The sequence below is a fragment of the Rhinopithecus bieti genome, unplaced genomic scaffold (genome assembly GCF_001698545.2).
Source record: "Rhinopithecus bieti isolate Rb0 unplaced genomic scaffold, ASM169854v2 scaffold_12086, whole genome shotgun sequence".
NCBI classification, from domain to species: domain Eukaryota; kingdom Metazoa; phylum Chordata; class Mammalia; order Primates; family Cercopithecidae; genus Rhinopithecus; species Rhinopithecus bieti.
In genome coordinates this window covers 3,001,599-3,017,943 of record NW_016807466.1, presented here as the reverse complement: position 1 = coordinate 3,017,943, position 16,345 = coordinate 3,001,599, and the positions used below count along the sequence as shown (strand labels likewise).

The 16,345-nt window shown below is 42.1% G+C and overlaps 1 long non-coding RNA gene across 1 annotated transcript in view; it reads right to left on the bottom strand.

Moving 5' to 3' along the window:
- Nucleotides 1-9,597: 9,597 nt before the first annotated feature.
- Nucleotides 9,598-16,345, bottom strand: part of LOC108535904 (uncharacterized) — a 48,668-nt gene continuing 41,920 nt past the window's right edge. The window contains exon 3 of the long non-coding RNA XR_001887357.1: nucleotides 9,598-9,749. This is a non-coding gene — a long non-coding RNA (uncharacterized LOC108535904). The remainder of the gene's footprint in view (nucleotides 9,750-16,345) is intronic.

The following is a 16,345-nucleotide window of genomic DNA, read 5'->3' as shown; positions in this document are numbered from 1 at the left end:
CCTAAGCTTCCTGAGTAGCTAGTACTATAGGTATTAGCCTCTATGCCCGGCTAATTATTTTAATTTTAATTTTTTTGTAGAGACAGTGTCTCACTATGTTTCCCGGGTTGGTCTGGAACTCCTGGGCTCAAGCAGTCCTCCCGTCTCGGCCACCCAAAGTGCTGGGATTTCAGGCATGAGCCACTACACCCGGTAGTATTTTTGTACTCTATATTTGAGGTGAAGAGTGAAAAACAACAAATATCACCATAGTTGGACTAAATTCCTGGGCTTTATCCCCCCAATAATGGCCTCATCATGTATTTCCTAGTTACTTTTCTGTAGTAAAAAAATAAGACACCAGTAAGTCAAATATGTTGCTGCAGATATGCCTCACTTTAAGAAAACTCATAATAGCAAAATGGGGAAAGAGTTTAGATACCAGTTGGATTTGGCCTTCTGCTGGAACTTCTCAGAAACATCACAGAAGGAAGTAGCAGCAGCACTGACTTGGAGGTGTGCTTTTATGCTTTCAAATATTCCCACTGGGGACATTTCCCAAATATAAACTGGAATTTTTCAAGGCATTTGCCTCTGGGTGAAACATCTTTGTTAGGCTAATACCTGTTTCAAAATCTGTAATGGGACCAGGCGCAGGGTGGCTCACGCCTGTAATCCCAGCACTTTGGGAGGCCAAGGCGGGTGGATCATCTGAGGTCAGGAGTTTGAGACCAGCCTGGCCAACATGGCAAAACCCTATCTCTACCAAAAATACAAAAAAATAGCTGGGTGTGGTGGCATATGCCTGTAGTCCCAGCTACTTGGGAGGCTGAAGCAGGAGAATCGCTTGAATCCAGGAAGCGGAGGTTGCAGTGAGCCAAGATTGCTCCACTGCACTCCGGCCTAGGCAACAGAATGAGACTCCGTCTCCAAAATAAAATAAAATAAAACAAATAAAATCTGTAATGGTTTCAGGGCACTGGAGGAGTGATTTCCTTATCCTCTGGTCAAGTCAGCAAACTGCCCCCAACCCCCGCCACACAAAAGTAGCATAAGGAGGCAGAGCCAGGGAGTGTGCCCTTCAGAAACCGCTGGATTGCTTCGCATTGCCCTGGTGCTCCCTTCGCAATAGCTGAAAACCGTAAAAAGAGGAGCAGGAAGGGGCAGTTTTCATTTATTCCAATACCTTCTATTCAATACCTCATACTTCTAGTCTTTTCCTATTGCAGATGGCACAGTTAAACCCTGTATATGTCAAAAACTCCTTCAAACCTAGACTTTTCCCTCAGAGGCTATCCCCTTTAGAAAGGCTAGTGTATATTGTATAATACATTGACTGCTTTTTTCCCTTTGCTGATATTCTTACACCACTTTGTATGTTTTATCATTCCAGTTAGATCATATGTTCCTAAAAAGCAGAAATTACCTTAACAAAGTCCTCCCACCACCTGCACCATTATCCTGCATGTAGTAGTCACTCCATCTTGATTTGTCATTTTTCTCCTCTTTTCTCTGATTTCTTTCATACTCAACATATATTTCTGATGACAGCATTAAAAAAGCTTAATAATACTCTAAATAAAAGTTATTTACTTAGATTTCATTTAACAATGTTTATTGAATTCATTCCATGTGCCAGTTTCCTTAGAATATAAGTGCTGATTATTTTCTTTTGGGGTCATAGTTCTTAGGAAGTTTTCGGATCATTAACACCTTTGAGAATCTAATGAAAGTCATAGGAACCTTCTCCCAGAAAAACACAGATACATTAACGTACAGTCATGCATCACTTAACAGTGGAGATACGTTCTGAGAAATGCATCATTAGGCAATTACATCGTTGTGTGAACATCATAGAGTATGTTTACATAAACCTAGGTGGTGTAGACTACTATACCCCTAGCCATATTGAATAACCTATTGCTTCTAGACTACAAATCTGCATAGTATGTTACTGTGCTCAATACTGTAGGCAATTGCAACACAATGGTAGGTATCTGCAATGCTTGTTTATCATCTTGAAAAAATATTTTCATCAAAGAGAATAGTGATTGTATGATTTATTTTCAGAACCACTTACCAGTGGGTTTTTTGTATTCTTTCCTTTGTACTGCTGTTTCTAATTCACATCAGCATTTGCTAAGTTTTATTTCGGAAAGGGCGGGGCATGGTGGCTCACACCTGTAATCCTAGAACTTTGGGAGGCCAAGTCAGGCAGATCACTTGAGGTCAGGAGTTCGAGACAGGCCTGGCCAACATGGTGAAACCCCATCTCTACTAAAAATACAAAAATTAGCTGGGCCTGGTGGCTCACGCCTATAGTCCCAGCTGCTCAGGAGTCTGAGACAGGAGAATTGCTTGAACCTGGGAGGTGGAGATTGCGATGAGCCAAGATCATGCCACTGCACTCCAGCCTGGGTGACAGAGTGAGACTCTGTATCAAAAAAAAAAAGAAAAGATTTTTTATTATAGAAAGACTGAGGAAGCCAGTCATGGTGGTTCACGCCTGTAATCCCAGCACTTTAGGAGGCTGAGACAGGCAGATCACTTGAGCTCAAGAGTTTGAGACAGCCTGGGCAACATGGTGAAACCCCATCTCTACCAGAAATACAAAAAAATTAGCTGGGCATGGTGGTGGGTGCCTGTGGTCTCAGCTACTTCTTGGAAGGCTGAGGTGGAAGGATCACTTGAGCCTGGGAGGTGGAGGTTACAGTGAGCCAAGATCACGCCAGGGCACTCCAGCCTAGAGACAGAGCCTAACCCTGTCTCAAAAAAAAAAAAAAAAAAAAAAAACTGATGAAGAGTAAGCCCTGTCATCTAGAACCTGAGGCTATGTATATGAGATCAACTTGTCATCTAGAACCTGAGGCTATGTATATGAGATCAACTAATTTGTGTAAAATGTGTATGTCAAAGAGCTGTCATTTGAGAATTTATTCTGCATGTGAATAACTAACAATGGGATTATTGGACACTGAGCAATGTTTACAAAGGTCCACAGCTCCTTGCCTATGCCTGGAAACTTGTTGCAATTTTTATTATTTCAGTAAGACAAGGCTATTGAGATTCCTAAAAAGGATGAGATTCCAAGTGACTTTCAGGAATCCGGTATGACAGATTTCTTTCTTGCTGGATGAAATCTTTTCTTTTTTCTTTTTTCTTTCTTTTTTTTTTTTTTTTTGAGACAGAGTCTCGCTCTGTTGTCAAGGCTAGAGTGCAGTGGCTGGATCTCGGCCTACCGCAATCTCTGCCTCCCGGGTTCAAGTGATTCTCCTGCCTCAGCCTCCCAAGTACCTGGACTACAATTGTGTGCCACCATGCCAGGCTAATTTTTTGTATTTTTAGTAAAGACGGGGTTTCACCATGTTGACCAAGCTGGCCTCGAACTCTTGACCTCAGGTGATCTGCCTGCTCAGCCTCCCAAAGTGCTGGGATTACAGGTGTGACCCACCGGGTCTGACTGGGCTGAAGTCTATTTTTTTTTTTTTTTTTTTTTGAGACAGAGTGTTGCACTGTTGCCAGGCTGGAGTGCAGTGGCACGACTTCAGCTCACTGCACCCTCTGCCTCCCGGGTTCAAGCAATTCCCCTGCCTCAGCCTCCCAAGTAGATGGGACTACAGGTGTGCACCACCACACCCGGCTAATTTTTTGTATTTTGGGAGACGGGGTTTCACCATGTTGGCCAGGATGGTATCTAGCTCCTGAGCTCGTGATCCANTTTTGAGACAGAGTGTTGCACTGTTGCCAGGCTGGAGTGCAGTGGCACGACTTCAGCTCACTGCACCCTCTGCCTCCCGGGTTCAAGCAATTCCCCTGCCTCAGCCTCCCAAGTAGATGGGACTACAGGTGTGCACCACCACACCCGGCTAATTTTTTGTATTTTGGGAGACGGGGTTTCACCATGTTGGCCAGGATGGTATCTAGCTCCTGAGCTCGTGATCCACCCGTCCTGGCCTCCCAAAGTGCTGGGATTACAGGCGTGAGCCACTGCGCCCAGCCAAAGTCTATTTTCTTTTTTTTTTTTTTTTTTTTTTTGAGGCAGAGTCTCACTCTGTCGCCGGGGCTGGAGTGCAGTGGCCCGCTCTCAGCTCACTGCAAGCTCCGCCTCCCGGGTTTACGCCATTCTCCTGCCTCAGCCTCCCGAGTAGCTGGGACTACAGGCGCCCGCCACTTCGCCCGGCTAGTTTTGTATTTTAGTAGAGACGGGGTTTCACCGTGTTAGCCAGGATGGTCTCGATCTCCTGACCTCGTGATCCGCCCGTCTCGGCCTCCCAAAGTGCTGGAATTACAGGCTTGAGCCACCGCGCCCGGCCCCAAAGTCTATTTTCAAAGGTAAAATGATCTGATTACAGCGTGAAGAATCTCTCTTCTACCAATAAGAAAGATCTATAGGCAGTGCAGACATCATCAGTATCATCAGAGAGTGTTACTGTGGTTCTTGCATGTGCAAGGCACTCGGCAAGGTACCAAGCTTATAAAACTCATCCCTGCCCTTTAAGTTCTCAGGACTTAGACTGTAACCAGGATGAAGCCAGAGACCATGTTTTTGTTTATGCAGGTTTTCAATTACATATTATTTGCTTATATTCTCAATACTTAACAACCATGTCTGGCATATACTAGTTGCTAAATAAATATATGTTGAACATTTTGAATCAATTAAAATAGCTGGAGAGAAAAAAAAAGTTAAATGAAATAAGGAAAACTTCTATTTTGTAATGTTCTTGTATTTTATGTATGTATATGTATGTATTTACTTATTTATTTTATTTTGAGACAGAGTCTCACTCTGTCTCCCAGGCTGCGGTGCAGTGGCGTGATCTCGGCTCACTGCAACCTCTGCCTCCTGTGTTCAAGTGATTCTTATGCCTTGACCACTCGAGTAGCTGGGACTATAGGCGTGCGCCACCACACCCGGCTAATTTTTGTATTTTTAGTAGGGACGGGGTTTCTCCATGTTGACCAGGCTGGATGACTACATATTTTTAAGAAACGGAAGCCAGGCTTGGTGGCTCCTGCCTGTAATCCCAGCACTTTGGGAGGCCAAGGCGGGTGGATTACCTGAATTCAGGAGTTTGAGACTGGCCTGGCTAACATGGTCAAACCCTGTCTCTACTGAAAATTCAAAAATGACCTAGGCATGGTGGAGCATGCATGTAATCCCAGCTACTTGGGAGGCTGAGGCAGGAGAATCACTTGAACCCAGCAGGCAGAGGTTGCAGCGAGGCGAGATCGCGCCACTGCATTCCAGCCTGGGCAACAAGAGCAAAACTCCGTCTCAAAAAAAAGAAAAGAAAGAAATGGGGTTTATTCTATCACCAAGGCTGGAGTGCAATGGTGCAATTGATGCAGTTTTTTTTTTTAAACTTCTTGCAATTATTAGTTTACTATAATAGTATCATCCAGGACTCAGATGTTCAGTATTCCTCCTGAAATTACATAAACAGATGTAATTGGGAAGAATCCAAGTCAAAATTATGTAACAAAACAGCACTTCATCACAAAAGCATGGAAAATAATCCAGAGTCCTCGTGTAAACATACTTTTGTGTTAGTCCTTCAAGGACGGACTTCCAAAATGTTTTATTCTAATGATCCCATGCTCTGAGTAGATCAGTTACTCTTCACTTTGTAATATAAGTTGGCTGTGTGAAATTTGTTATCAACTGATCAAGATTTTTGAGTTTCAGATATGGATGAAAACCATCTCAGTTTAACTTTAATTTACCCCCATTGTGATATGCAGGGTATATACACAAAAGCTTTTTTATCAGCTAACTATAGGGGGAAAAGGTAAACACTGGACCAGGCACGGTGGCTCATGCCTGTAATCCCAGCACTTTGGGAGGGAGGCTGTGGCGGGTGGATCATCTGAGGTCAGGAGTTCGAGACCAGCCTGACCAACATGGTGAAACCCTATCTCTACTAAAAATACAAAAATTAGCTGGGCATGGTGGTGGGAGCCTGTAATCCCAGCTACTCAGGAGGCTGAGGCAGGAGAATCGCTTGAATCTGGGAGGCGGAGGTTGCAGTGAGCCAAATCATACCATTGCACTCCAGCCTGGGTGACAGAGCAAGACTCCATCTCAATAAAAGAAAAAAAAAAGAGTATTTTAACTTTGAGATGTGTAAGTCGGAAACAAGTATTTACAGAAGAAAAAACTAATTTTTAAAGAAGTTTACATGTACTGAGCAATTGAAAATAAATATATTTTAAAGTAGTCATATGGGAGATCATTTACCCTTTGAAAATCATCATGAAAAAATATTAAGCAATGCCACTTCTATGTGCTAAATCCTGGGAACAATGGATAATCTACCTATGCACACAGGTAAGGTATAGACCAGAATTTATTTTCTAGTGTCTTGTTTTATCTTACCGTGTGTTGATATAACATGATGTTTCATTTTTTTGAGATGGGGGCCTCACTACGTGACATGGTTTGGCTGTGTCCCCACCCAAATCTCATCTTGAACTGTAGTTCCCGTAACCATGTGTGGTGGAAGAGACCCAGCAGGAGATACTTTAATCCTGGGGGCAGTTACTTTAATGCTGTTCTTGTGATAGTGAGTTCTCATGAGATTTGATGGTTTTACAAGGGGCTTTTCCCTCTTTTGCTTGGCACTTCTTGCTGCCACCATGTGAAGAAGGATGTGTTTGCTTCCCCTTCCACCATGATTGTAAGTTTCCTGAGGCCTCCCCAGCCATGCTGAACTCTGAGTCAATTGAACCTGTTTCCTTTATAAATTACCCAGTCTCAAGTGTGTCTTTATTAGCAGCATGAGAACAGACTGTGTTACTCAGGTTGGTCTCAAACTCCTGGACTCAAGTGATCCAAGTAGCTGGGATTATAGGTGTGCACCATGGCACTCCATGTAAAATTTTTTTGAAATTTCATTTTGTTTTTTGTAATTTGCTTTAAATTGCTTTTTTATTCAACATATATAATTTCTCTTTCATAGTCTAAAACTGTCTTTAATCATTTTGGTTCAGTTTTTACATAGATTCTGAGTGAAAGTCTCCCTGTGAGTTGTCTGTGAAGAGATTTTAAGTTATAACACTGGCTATAAGTAAAGATTTACTAAAGAAGACATAAAAGAAAAATAAAGACATATTATAGTTATTATATATAAATTTTTTAAACCTCAAAAAATAAGCTACAGAGTGACCTTATAACAATATTTATCAAATAAGAATTTTTAGACCAGTGTTCACCAGATGCATCCTTTTATACAAGACAGTATGTCTATTATCTTATACTCATAAATTGCAAAGAAATATGTTATGAATAAATCAGCTTCCCTTCAACTGTAATTTTGCCCTCCTCATTAATCTTTCTACATCTGGTTTCCATTGCAGTTCTATACGTAGCCATCAAACAGGTTGTCTTTACGATTTTTTTCTTTTAATTTTTTCTTTTAATATAATTTCAGCCTTACAAAAAATTTACAAGAATAGTACAAAGAATTCCCATGTACTTTTCACTCACATTTCCCAGATTTTAACATTTACCACACTGGTATCTGGGCTTGCTCTCTCTCTCTCTCTCTTTTTCCCTCCCTCGGCAGACATGATGCTCCTTTGTCCCTAAATGTGTCAGTGTGTAATTCCAGAAACAAGGTCATTCTTTTACATAGCCATAGTACAATTATCAAAATCAGGAAATGGATACAACACCATTGTCTAATATTGCCTGTTCTATAGTGGTCATTTGAATTTTGCCAGTTGTCAATAATGGCAATAACGTTCTTCATAGCAAAATGAAATCCTGGATCTTGTATTGCATTCAGATGTCCTTTCTCTAGTCTCATTTAATCTGAAATTGTTTCCCAGTCTTTCTTTGTTTTTCATGACATTAACTAATTTACTGATTTCTAGCCAATCAATATACCAAGAATTTTCAAGGAGGTGAGTGTGTTCTGAGAAACTGAATTAATCACTGTCAAAATGCTCAGGAAAATGCTTAGGTGCTAATTATCTTATGTTACTTTCATTTAAAAAAGTATGCCCAAGGAAATGCCAGAGCAGAGGGTGAGCAAAAAACAATTTAGAATTTGAAATTTCCCCCCATTCTAACCCAATCCAATCTCCTTTCTATAGATGAGAAAATAGAGCAAGACACATTAGATGAGTGATCAAAAATCCTCCAGCTCTCCTGCTTCTTGGATCTCTGTACATTCCTCTATAGCATAATGCTTACTAAAAGTAGTACGTTGGTTTATTTTTATTAATTCCATCCACTGTGTTTGATTTGTCCATAAGAATTCTGCCCAGCAGTGGCCTCTGTTACATATTTATCATATATAATAGTTGATACTTGGTGAATATTTTGATGTTTATAATGTAATGCTTGACATATAGAAGTTAAATGTGTCTTAGGACTATCCACATAGCATTTGGATAGCAGTGTGTTGATTTTTCCAGAACACAAGTGTAAGGTGAGCTTATTCTATACATCATGGAAGACAAGGTGCGCTCCAGGGTATGTACTGAAGGAGGGAGCCTCTTAATGAGATACTAGGCTTTCCACCACAGTGTCCCTGATAGCACAGAGGACTGAAGAGCTGTACTGCTGCAGGCCTGCACAGTGTCCTGATGTAGCCTACACAAAGCTATACATTGCTTTGAACCTTTATGCATGTCATGTTTGGCATTCATACACATTTTATGTTCTAATTATAAAGATGTTGCGCCCCATCCCCACCACCAAAATCAATGAAGGAGATAGTACTTGTTTATTCTGTGACTTCAAGTACCCCATACATCATCACACCCCAGTTTGAGACGCACACAACTGGTTTATGAAGAGAGTTGTGGAATTCCATGCTTCCATGCGGAGTCCAGATAGGACAAGTGGTGACTCATGAGTGACTCCTTTGACAAGGAAAAAGCAATCTGTGGCAAACTCCAAGGATAGGGCTCGACAGCAGAGCAGTCATTTGGACTTTGATGCCACCGTGAGGAGCTGAAGAAATATTGGGAACAATAGGACTGATACAGATTGGGAGGAAGGAGACCAGGATTCTGGTCCTCTCTCTGCTACTCGCTTTGTCATGTGATCTTGGGCAAAGTTCTGACATCTGCACTCTGGTTTCTCTACATGGAAATAGGCAGGACTAAAGTAGATGATCTTAAATTTCTTCCGGCAATATTTTGTGATTCAATATGAATTAATAGCATGCATTAACCTGGTAATACTTGCTATGTTTTTTAATTTACAAATTTAATTTGATATATGCCCCTAATATTGTTACCAGCCACATGCTGCTGATAATATGATGTATTTTTTTTTCAAAGAAATCAATGTATATACACTTTTAATTACTACTGTGAAATCTAGGCCTGCCATCTTATGGATCCTGAATGGTACTACCAGAAGGGGTGGTATGTCTGATGGTGTCAGGAGATAATTTTGACACAAATTAAGAGAATACCTGCTTATGTATATGTAGCTTGTATCCATCGGAATTTATACAGTATTTTGAAATTTATTTTCTTTTAAATCTGTAGGAAAAAAAATCGAGTAAATCTAAGAACTTCCTCACCCCCAATTGTAATTGTTTATTGATTCCATTAATTATTTTCTAGGCAATATTTCACTTTCTAAATGGCTGGCTACAGGTAGGTCTTTTGCTGTTGAAATGTTTGGAACAAGAAACTGGTTCTTCAAGGTAATTGTGCGGAAGTGCTGGCATGTGTATTTTATGAAAGCTGTGATCAGCTACTCATCCACGATTGTGAAACAGTCTTCCTTTTTTCTTTTTGTATAGCTGAAAAAAGATGAGAATAGATGATTTTCTGTTGCAGAAAACATTAGGGTGAGCATTTATGAAATTCACTTCCTCCACCCTCTGCTGATGCACTTAGTATTTATCTTCTGTCACATAAAGGATCCAAAACACAGAACTTCTGTTCACAATGAGCACGGGTAGAGTTAGATAGTGAAAACACTTTTCAACTCTTTCAAAGCTGTAACTTTAGAAATACTGTAAATAGGCTGGGCACGATGGCTCACACCTGTAATCCCAGGACTTTCGGCGGAGGCTAAGGCGGGAGGATTGCTTGAGCCCAGGAGTTTTGAGACCAGGCTGGGCAACCTGGTGAAACCCTGTCTCTACGAAAGATGAAAAATTAGACAGGGATAGTGGCGTGTGCCTGTACTCCTAGCTACTCAGGAGGCTGAGGTGGGAGGATTGCTTGAGCCTGGAAGGTTGAGGCTGCAGTGAGCCATGATTGCTTCACTGCACTGTGCTAGCCTGAGTGACACAGTGAGACCCTGTCTCAAAAAAAAAGTAAATAAAAGACAAGGGAAAAAGACACTGATTCCCAGTTAAATTATGGAATTTGTCCCTAATTTAACTTTGGTTCAGTGCAAATCCAAATATAATTGTTTTGCCTCCTTCCCACTAATACAATTTGAGACCCTGAAATACTCAAAGGATTGCTTTTGATGGGCATCCTGAGATTTGATCTGGGGCAAAATAGTTGTTCTTCTGTTTAAGGTTGCTGGTTTTGTGAAGCTTTTTAAACTGCATTTTGTTTCCCACTGGTTTTCAATTTACCTTCAGTACACTTCAGTATTTGTGGAGGTCCTAATCCCTTTCGAGTGGAAATGTAATTATAGTGTAGTAGAAGGCAATAGTGGGTAATGGCTGACAGTGCAAGCTCTTGCCATAACTAATTTTCATTGATATGGATTCCTACAACTGAATCAAACATAGGCAGCCCATATCAATCAGAGAGAACTATTGTGGAGTTCTACCCAAACCATTTTAGCTTCTCAGGGCTCCATTTTTTTGTGGAATAGAGACATTGGCTGAGACTATCTCCTTCCTGCTGCCTCCCAGAAGGTTGATGCCAGGAGGTCCAAGACACATCTCATGATTTAATTATCAGATGCCGTTTCTTTAGAATTTCCTCTTGAGCTGATCAAGTCTCATTATTGATTTTTGGGAGTGCCTGGGACTACAGGCTCATGCCATCACACCTGGCTAGTTTTTAAGTTTTTTGTAGAGATGGGGTCTCACTATGTTGCCCAGGCTGGTCTCAAACTCCTGGGCTCAAGCAGTCCTCCCATCTCAGCTTCCCAAAGTGCTGGGGTTACAGGCATGAGCCACCACGCCTGGCCTATTTTTTTTTTTGTATAAACTGATTATATATTTAAGATTGTTATAAATACTTTAAAAGTTTTAAATTGCTGGTCAAAGTTAAAAAGTATTATTTTGTAGGCTAACCCTGATAGTTTACTTAAAACATATTTGAGAAAGCTTTTCGTTTCTACTTCCAGTTACTCAAATCATGTTTCAGAATTTCTAAATCATGTACATTTGCTTTTGTTCTTTTTGTCCCCCCTTTATCAGGTTGGCAGTGTTTAGTAATCCATAGGCTATAGACCTCTGCAGGACTCTCTGGAATCTTAGCCACTTTGAATTTCCTTATACTAGTGACATCATTTCTATTGCTAATTATATGTCAGTGCCCTTTTGGGGAATGCATTTATTCCTCAGATACACGGTCATAAAATTAAATGACTATACCAATTGCCAACAATATATTTTATAGAAATGAAATTTTGTTCACAAAAATAAATCCCTATGGGAAAGATACCTCACAAATAGTGTTTTGTGAGGCTCTAAGTTTCACATAAAAAAGATAAGGTTTTAAATAATTCTGAAACATAGGGCTGGGCGCAGGGGCTCATGCCTGTAATCCCAGCACTTTGGTAGTTGTGGATCACTGGAGGTCAGGAGTTCCGGACCAGCCTGGCCAACATGGCAAAACCCCATCTCTACTAAAAATACAAAAATTAGTCGGGCGTGGTGGTGGGCGCCTGTAATCCCAGCTATGCAGGAGAATCACTTGAACCCACGAGGCGGAGACTGCAGTGAACCGAGATTGCACCACTACATTCTGACCTGGGTAACAGAATGAGACACCTGTCTAAAAAATAAATAAGCAAAATAAATCTGAAACTGGGCTTCAGTGAAGGACTGCAAATGTGTAATTTACATGCCAAAACATAAATGTATAGCTATCTATTTAATTTCAAAGTTGAGTTTACTTTCTCTCCTGCCACAGGCATGTTCCAGTGGCCATAAGTCCAGAAATAAAATCATTGCCAATTTTTTGCCTTTTACTTAATTATGCAACTAAAATATTTTTCTTTAGGCAATACTTTTGGGAGAACAAGGTACCAGTGTAAATTTAAATTGAGCCAGTTGGCTATATAGGACCTTGTGTAATAAGACGTATTTTAAGAAGCTTGTAAGGGAGAATTGCTTAATAGTGGAGATAAGGGGGAATAAGTTGGCTAGAGAGAAAGAGAGCAAACTAGGCCGTGGCGCGTGGCTCAGAGAGCCTGTAATCCAGCACTTTGGGAGGTCCGAGACGTGGCGGATCACAAGGCAGGAGACGATTGACCATCCTGGCTTAACACGGTGAAACCCGTCTCTACTAAAATACAAAAAACTAGCAGGGCGAGGTGGCCTGGCGTCTGTAGTTCGCTACTCTGGTGAGTCCTGAGGCAGTGAGAATGGCGTAAACTTGGGAGGCGGAGCTTGCATGAGCTGAGATCGGCCCTAGCACTCAGCCGGGCGACAGAGCGCGAACTCCGTCTCAAAAAAAAAAAAAAAAGAAGCAAACTAGATCCTTCTTCATTTTTTTTTTGGTCCATTTCTATCTTGCATAGATCCTATTCTGTAGACTCAGCATATAGTTGAGGATCACCCTTGGGTATTCCAATAGAATTTTTTAATTTTTAATAAAAAATAATCCAGATGTACTCAGAGGATCCTTTCTAAGATCGAAAGATTTTAGTAACCTTCAAATGAATACTTTATGCAGTTAACCTTACACTTTCAGGGGTATGAATGGGGGGCAGTTTTAGGGGTATCCAGTCTCTGTTCATGAGGAAATGTATCCTGAGTTGGGCTATGCAGAAAATCGTTTCCCACCTGGGTGTATTAAAGGCATCCTGCAGTAGAGAGAGAAAAAAACTCCAACTCTTGTACCCTGTAGCTTATAAAAGCAATTATCCATTTTAAGTTTCTTTTCTTTGTACAATCTTCAAGGCAGTCTTTTTAAATCTTTTTTTTGAGTCGGGTCTACTCTGTCACCACAGGCTGGAGGGCAGTGGCACAATCGTGGTCACTGCAGCTTGACCTCCTGGGGCTCAGGTGATCCTTCACTTCGCCGTACCGGAGTAGCTGGACACAGTCCACGTGCCCAACAACGACCCAGATTTCGTATTTGTATAGAGACAGAGCATTTCAACCATGTTGCCCCAGGGCTTGGTCCTCAAATCTGCTGGGCTAAGCGGCCTTGCCTCCACCTCCCAAGCTGGGATTACCAGGCATGAGCACTGCCCTGGCCAGCGAGTCCTTGTTTAATACGCGATGTGAGAGGTTCATTTCTTTTATGAGTTCTAGAATTTGATCTTCCCCAGAGAATGCATATCCTTCGATAACTACCATGTTGTGGCAGTACTTGTAGAAATCTGAAGGATTGGTTGATGGTGAAGATTATTCATTTTATGACAGTCAGAAGAGTCGTGATGTCAGAAACTCAAGGGCATGATTCTTCCTTTGGGATGGATACCAGATGCACATCTTCCACCACCCTTAGCCTGCATTTTAAAACTTGAAAGAGGAAGTGGACTGGATGCCAGTGCCTGCCAGCGTCATGCAGCACTGCATTAGATTCCATGTAGCTGCAAAGGGTTCGTTGCCAGGGTGAACTGTGTGTTTGTTCTGACCAACAGTAAGCTTGACCTTAGCAGTAACTAGCTAAGAATGGTGATGGTTTTGAACCATTTACCATGGTCTTTACTTTTCCTCCTCCATGGTCATCTAGCCACAGCTTCCACCTTCAGATGTTTCAGGGTTTATTGTTTGTTATTTATTTATTTATATATTTGTGTGTTGTTTATTGTTGGATGAGTTTTGCTTCTGTTTCCAGGCGAGTGCAGTGGCATGATCTCGGCTCACTGCAACCTCTGCCTCCCGGGTTCAAGAGATTCTCACTGCCTCAGCCCCCTGAGTGGCTGGGATTCAATAGCACCCACAACAGCACCTGGCTCATTTTTTTTTTTTTTTCTTTGTTTTGAGGCAGATCTACACTCTGTCGTCGGGGCTGGATGTGCAGTGGGCCGGTATCTCAGCCTCACTGCAAGGCTCCCGCTCCCGGGTTCCCGCCATTTCTGCTCAGCCTCCAAGTACTGGGACTACGGCTCGCCCTAGCCCTCCACTTCGCCCGACTAGTTTTTTGTATTTTTAGTAGAGACAGGGGTTTCACCGTGTTAGATGCAGGATGGTCTCGATCTCCTGACCTCGTGATCTGCCTGTCTCGGCCTCCCAAAGTGCTGGGATTACAGGCTTGAGCCACCGTGCCCGGCCACCTGGCTCATTTTTTGTATTTTAGTATAGAGCACAGAGGTTCACAATTGTATGGTCCAGCAGCTGGTTCGAACTCCTGAACTCATGGTGATCCACGCTAGCCTCAGCCTCCCAAAGTGCTGGGATTACAGGCGTGAGCCGCCGCACCTGGCCCAGGGTATTGATTTAGTATTCTCCACAGCATAATCTCTCTGCAAGCTTTCTTTCTGGAAAGGAAGTGTTATTAATATGCAAATGCAAATTTAAGTTAATGTCTTACCTCTCTCAGGAGTATGTACATTTCAAACTTTTCTAGTTATGGAATGGTAGAATCATCTGGCAGCAAATGTATTCTAGAGCCCTTCTGGAAATTACATCAGGTTAAACTCTCTTATCCTGCCTTCTTTTAAGGTCTTAGCCTCCGGTCTCATCTCCAAGATGTCTCCTCCTACTGCTCGCTCTCATTCATTTATCCAGCACCTATTTATAGAACTCCTATATGTGCCATGCACCGGAATGCTAAGATGAGCTAAAGAAAGGCACAGTTCCTGCTGTTTGTAGTCTCATGAGAGATTCTGGTATTGTCAAATAATTATGTGCAGCAATGTCAAGTCATTACTGTGGTAAATGTTATGAAGCAGAAACAGCCTGTGTGTATCTAACCACCTGAACCCAGCCAGGGGGTCCAGGACACATTCCCTGGGAAAGTTGGAGCTGAGTTAAAGAGACAAAGGAAGTGGAAAATAAATTTGCAAGGAGAGGATTTCTAAAAGATGGTGCTGGCAGTGTTTTCCTCAGGATCCACTGCTTCTCTGCTTCCCTCCCACCCCTTGTGTGCTTCTGCCCTCAACAGAGTCAACATCTGAGGAGCAGGGTCACTTGAGTGCTCTCCCTCTAGTGCTTGACAGGTAGGGGATCACTGTGCCCACCGTCTTGCCCTCCTGGCTTTCCAGTGTGACAAAGCAAAGCGGGCTTCCAGTGTCTTAGACGGGAGATCCCCACTCCTCCTGCCTCAAATGGGCCTTAGAACTGGGTTGATGCTGCAGGCTGAGACAGGGGGCTCCTTACTTCCCTATTTGTCAGTCTAATCTGGCAGCTGCTATGAATGTAGAAGGATCCAAAGGGTCAAGTCTTTAGTAAGTCAGTTCTGGTAATTGCTATAGACTTAATGTTCATGTCCCCTCAAAAATCACGTGTTGAAATCCTAACTCCCCAGTGTGATGGTATTAGGAGGTGGGACCTTGGACAGGGATGGGGTCATGAGGGCTGGATGGCATTAGAGACCCTGGAAACTCCTTCACTTCTTCTGCTATATGAGGACACAGCCAGAAGACAGCTGTCTATGAACCAGGAAACGAGCCCTCACTAGACACAGAACATGCTGACACCTTGATCTTGGACTTCCCCACCTCCAGAACTGGGGGAAATGAACTTCAGTTGTTTATAAGCCACCCAGTCTATGGTATTGTGTTATAACAGCCCAAACAGATGAAGACTAATCTGATTAGTAAATCATGAGACATGCCAAAGTGGCAAAATAGGTGATCATTCCCACTTAAAAAAAAAAAAAAAAAAAAAAAAAAAAAAAAAAAAACTTTGTAATTTTCAATCACTTCAAGGCATTCATCCTCCTCCTCCTCGTTATCCTTTTCCTCTTCTTCTTCTTCCTCCTCCTCCTCTTCTTCCTCTTCTTCCTCTTCCTCTTCTTCTTCTTCTTCTTCTTCTTCTTCTTCTCCTTCTCCTTCTCCTTCCTCTTCCTTCTTCTTCTCCTTCTTCCTTTCCTTCTCCTTCTTCTTCTCCTTCTCCTTCTCCTTCTCCTTCTCTTCCTCTTCCTCTTCTCCTTCTTCCTTCTCCTTCTTCCTTCTCCTTCTCCTTCTTCCTTCTCCTTCTCCTTCTCCTTCTCCTTCTCCTTCCTCTTCCTCTTCTCCTTCTTCCTTCTCCTTCTCCTTCTCCTTCCTCTTCCTCTTCTCCTTCTTCCTTCTCCTTCTCCTTCT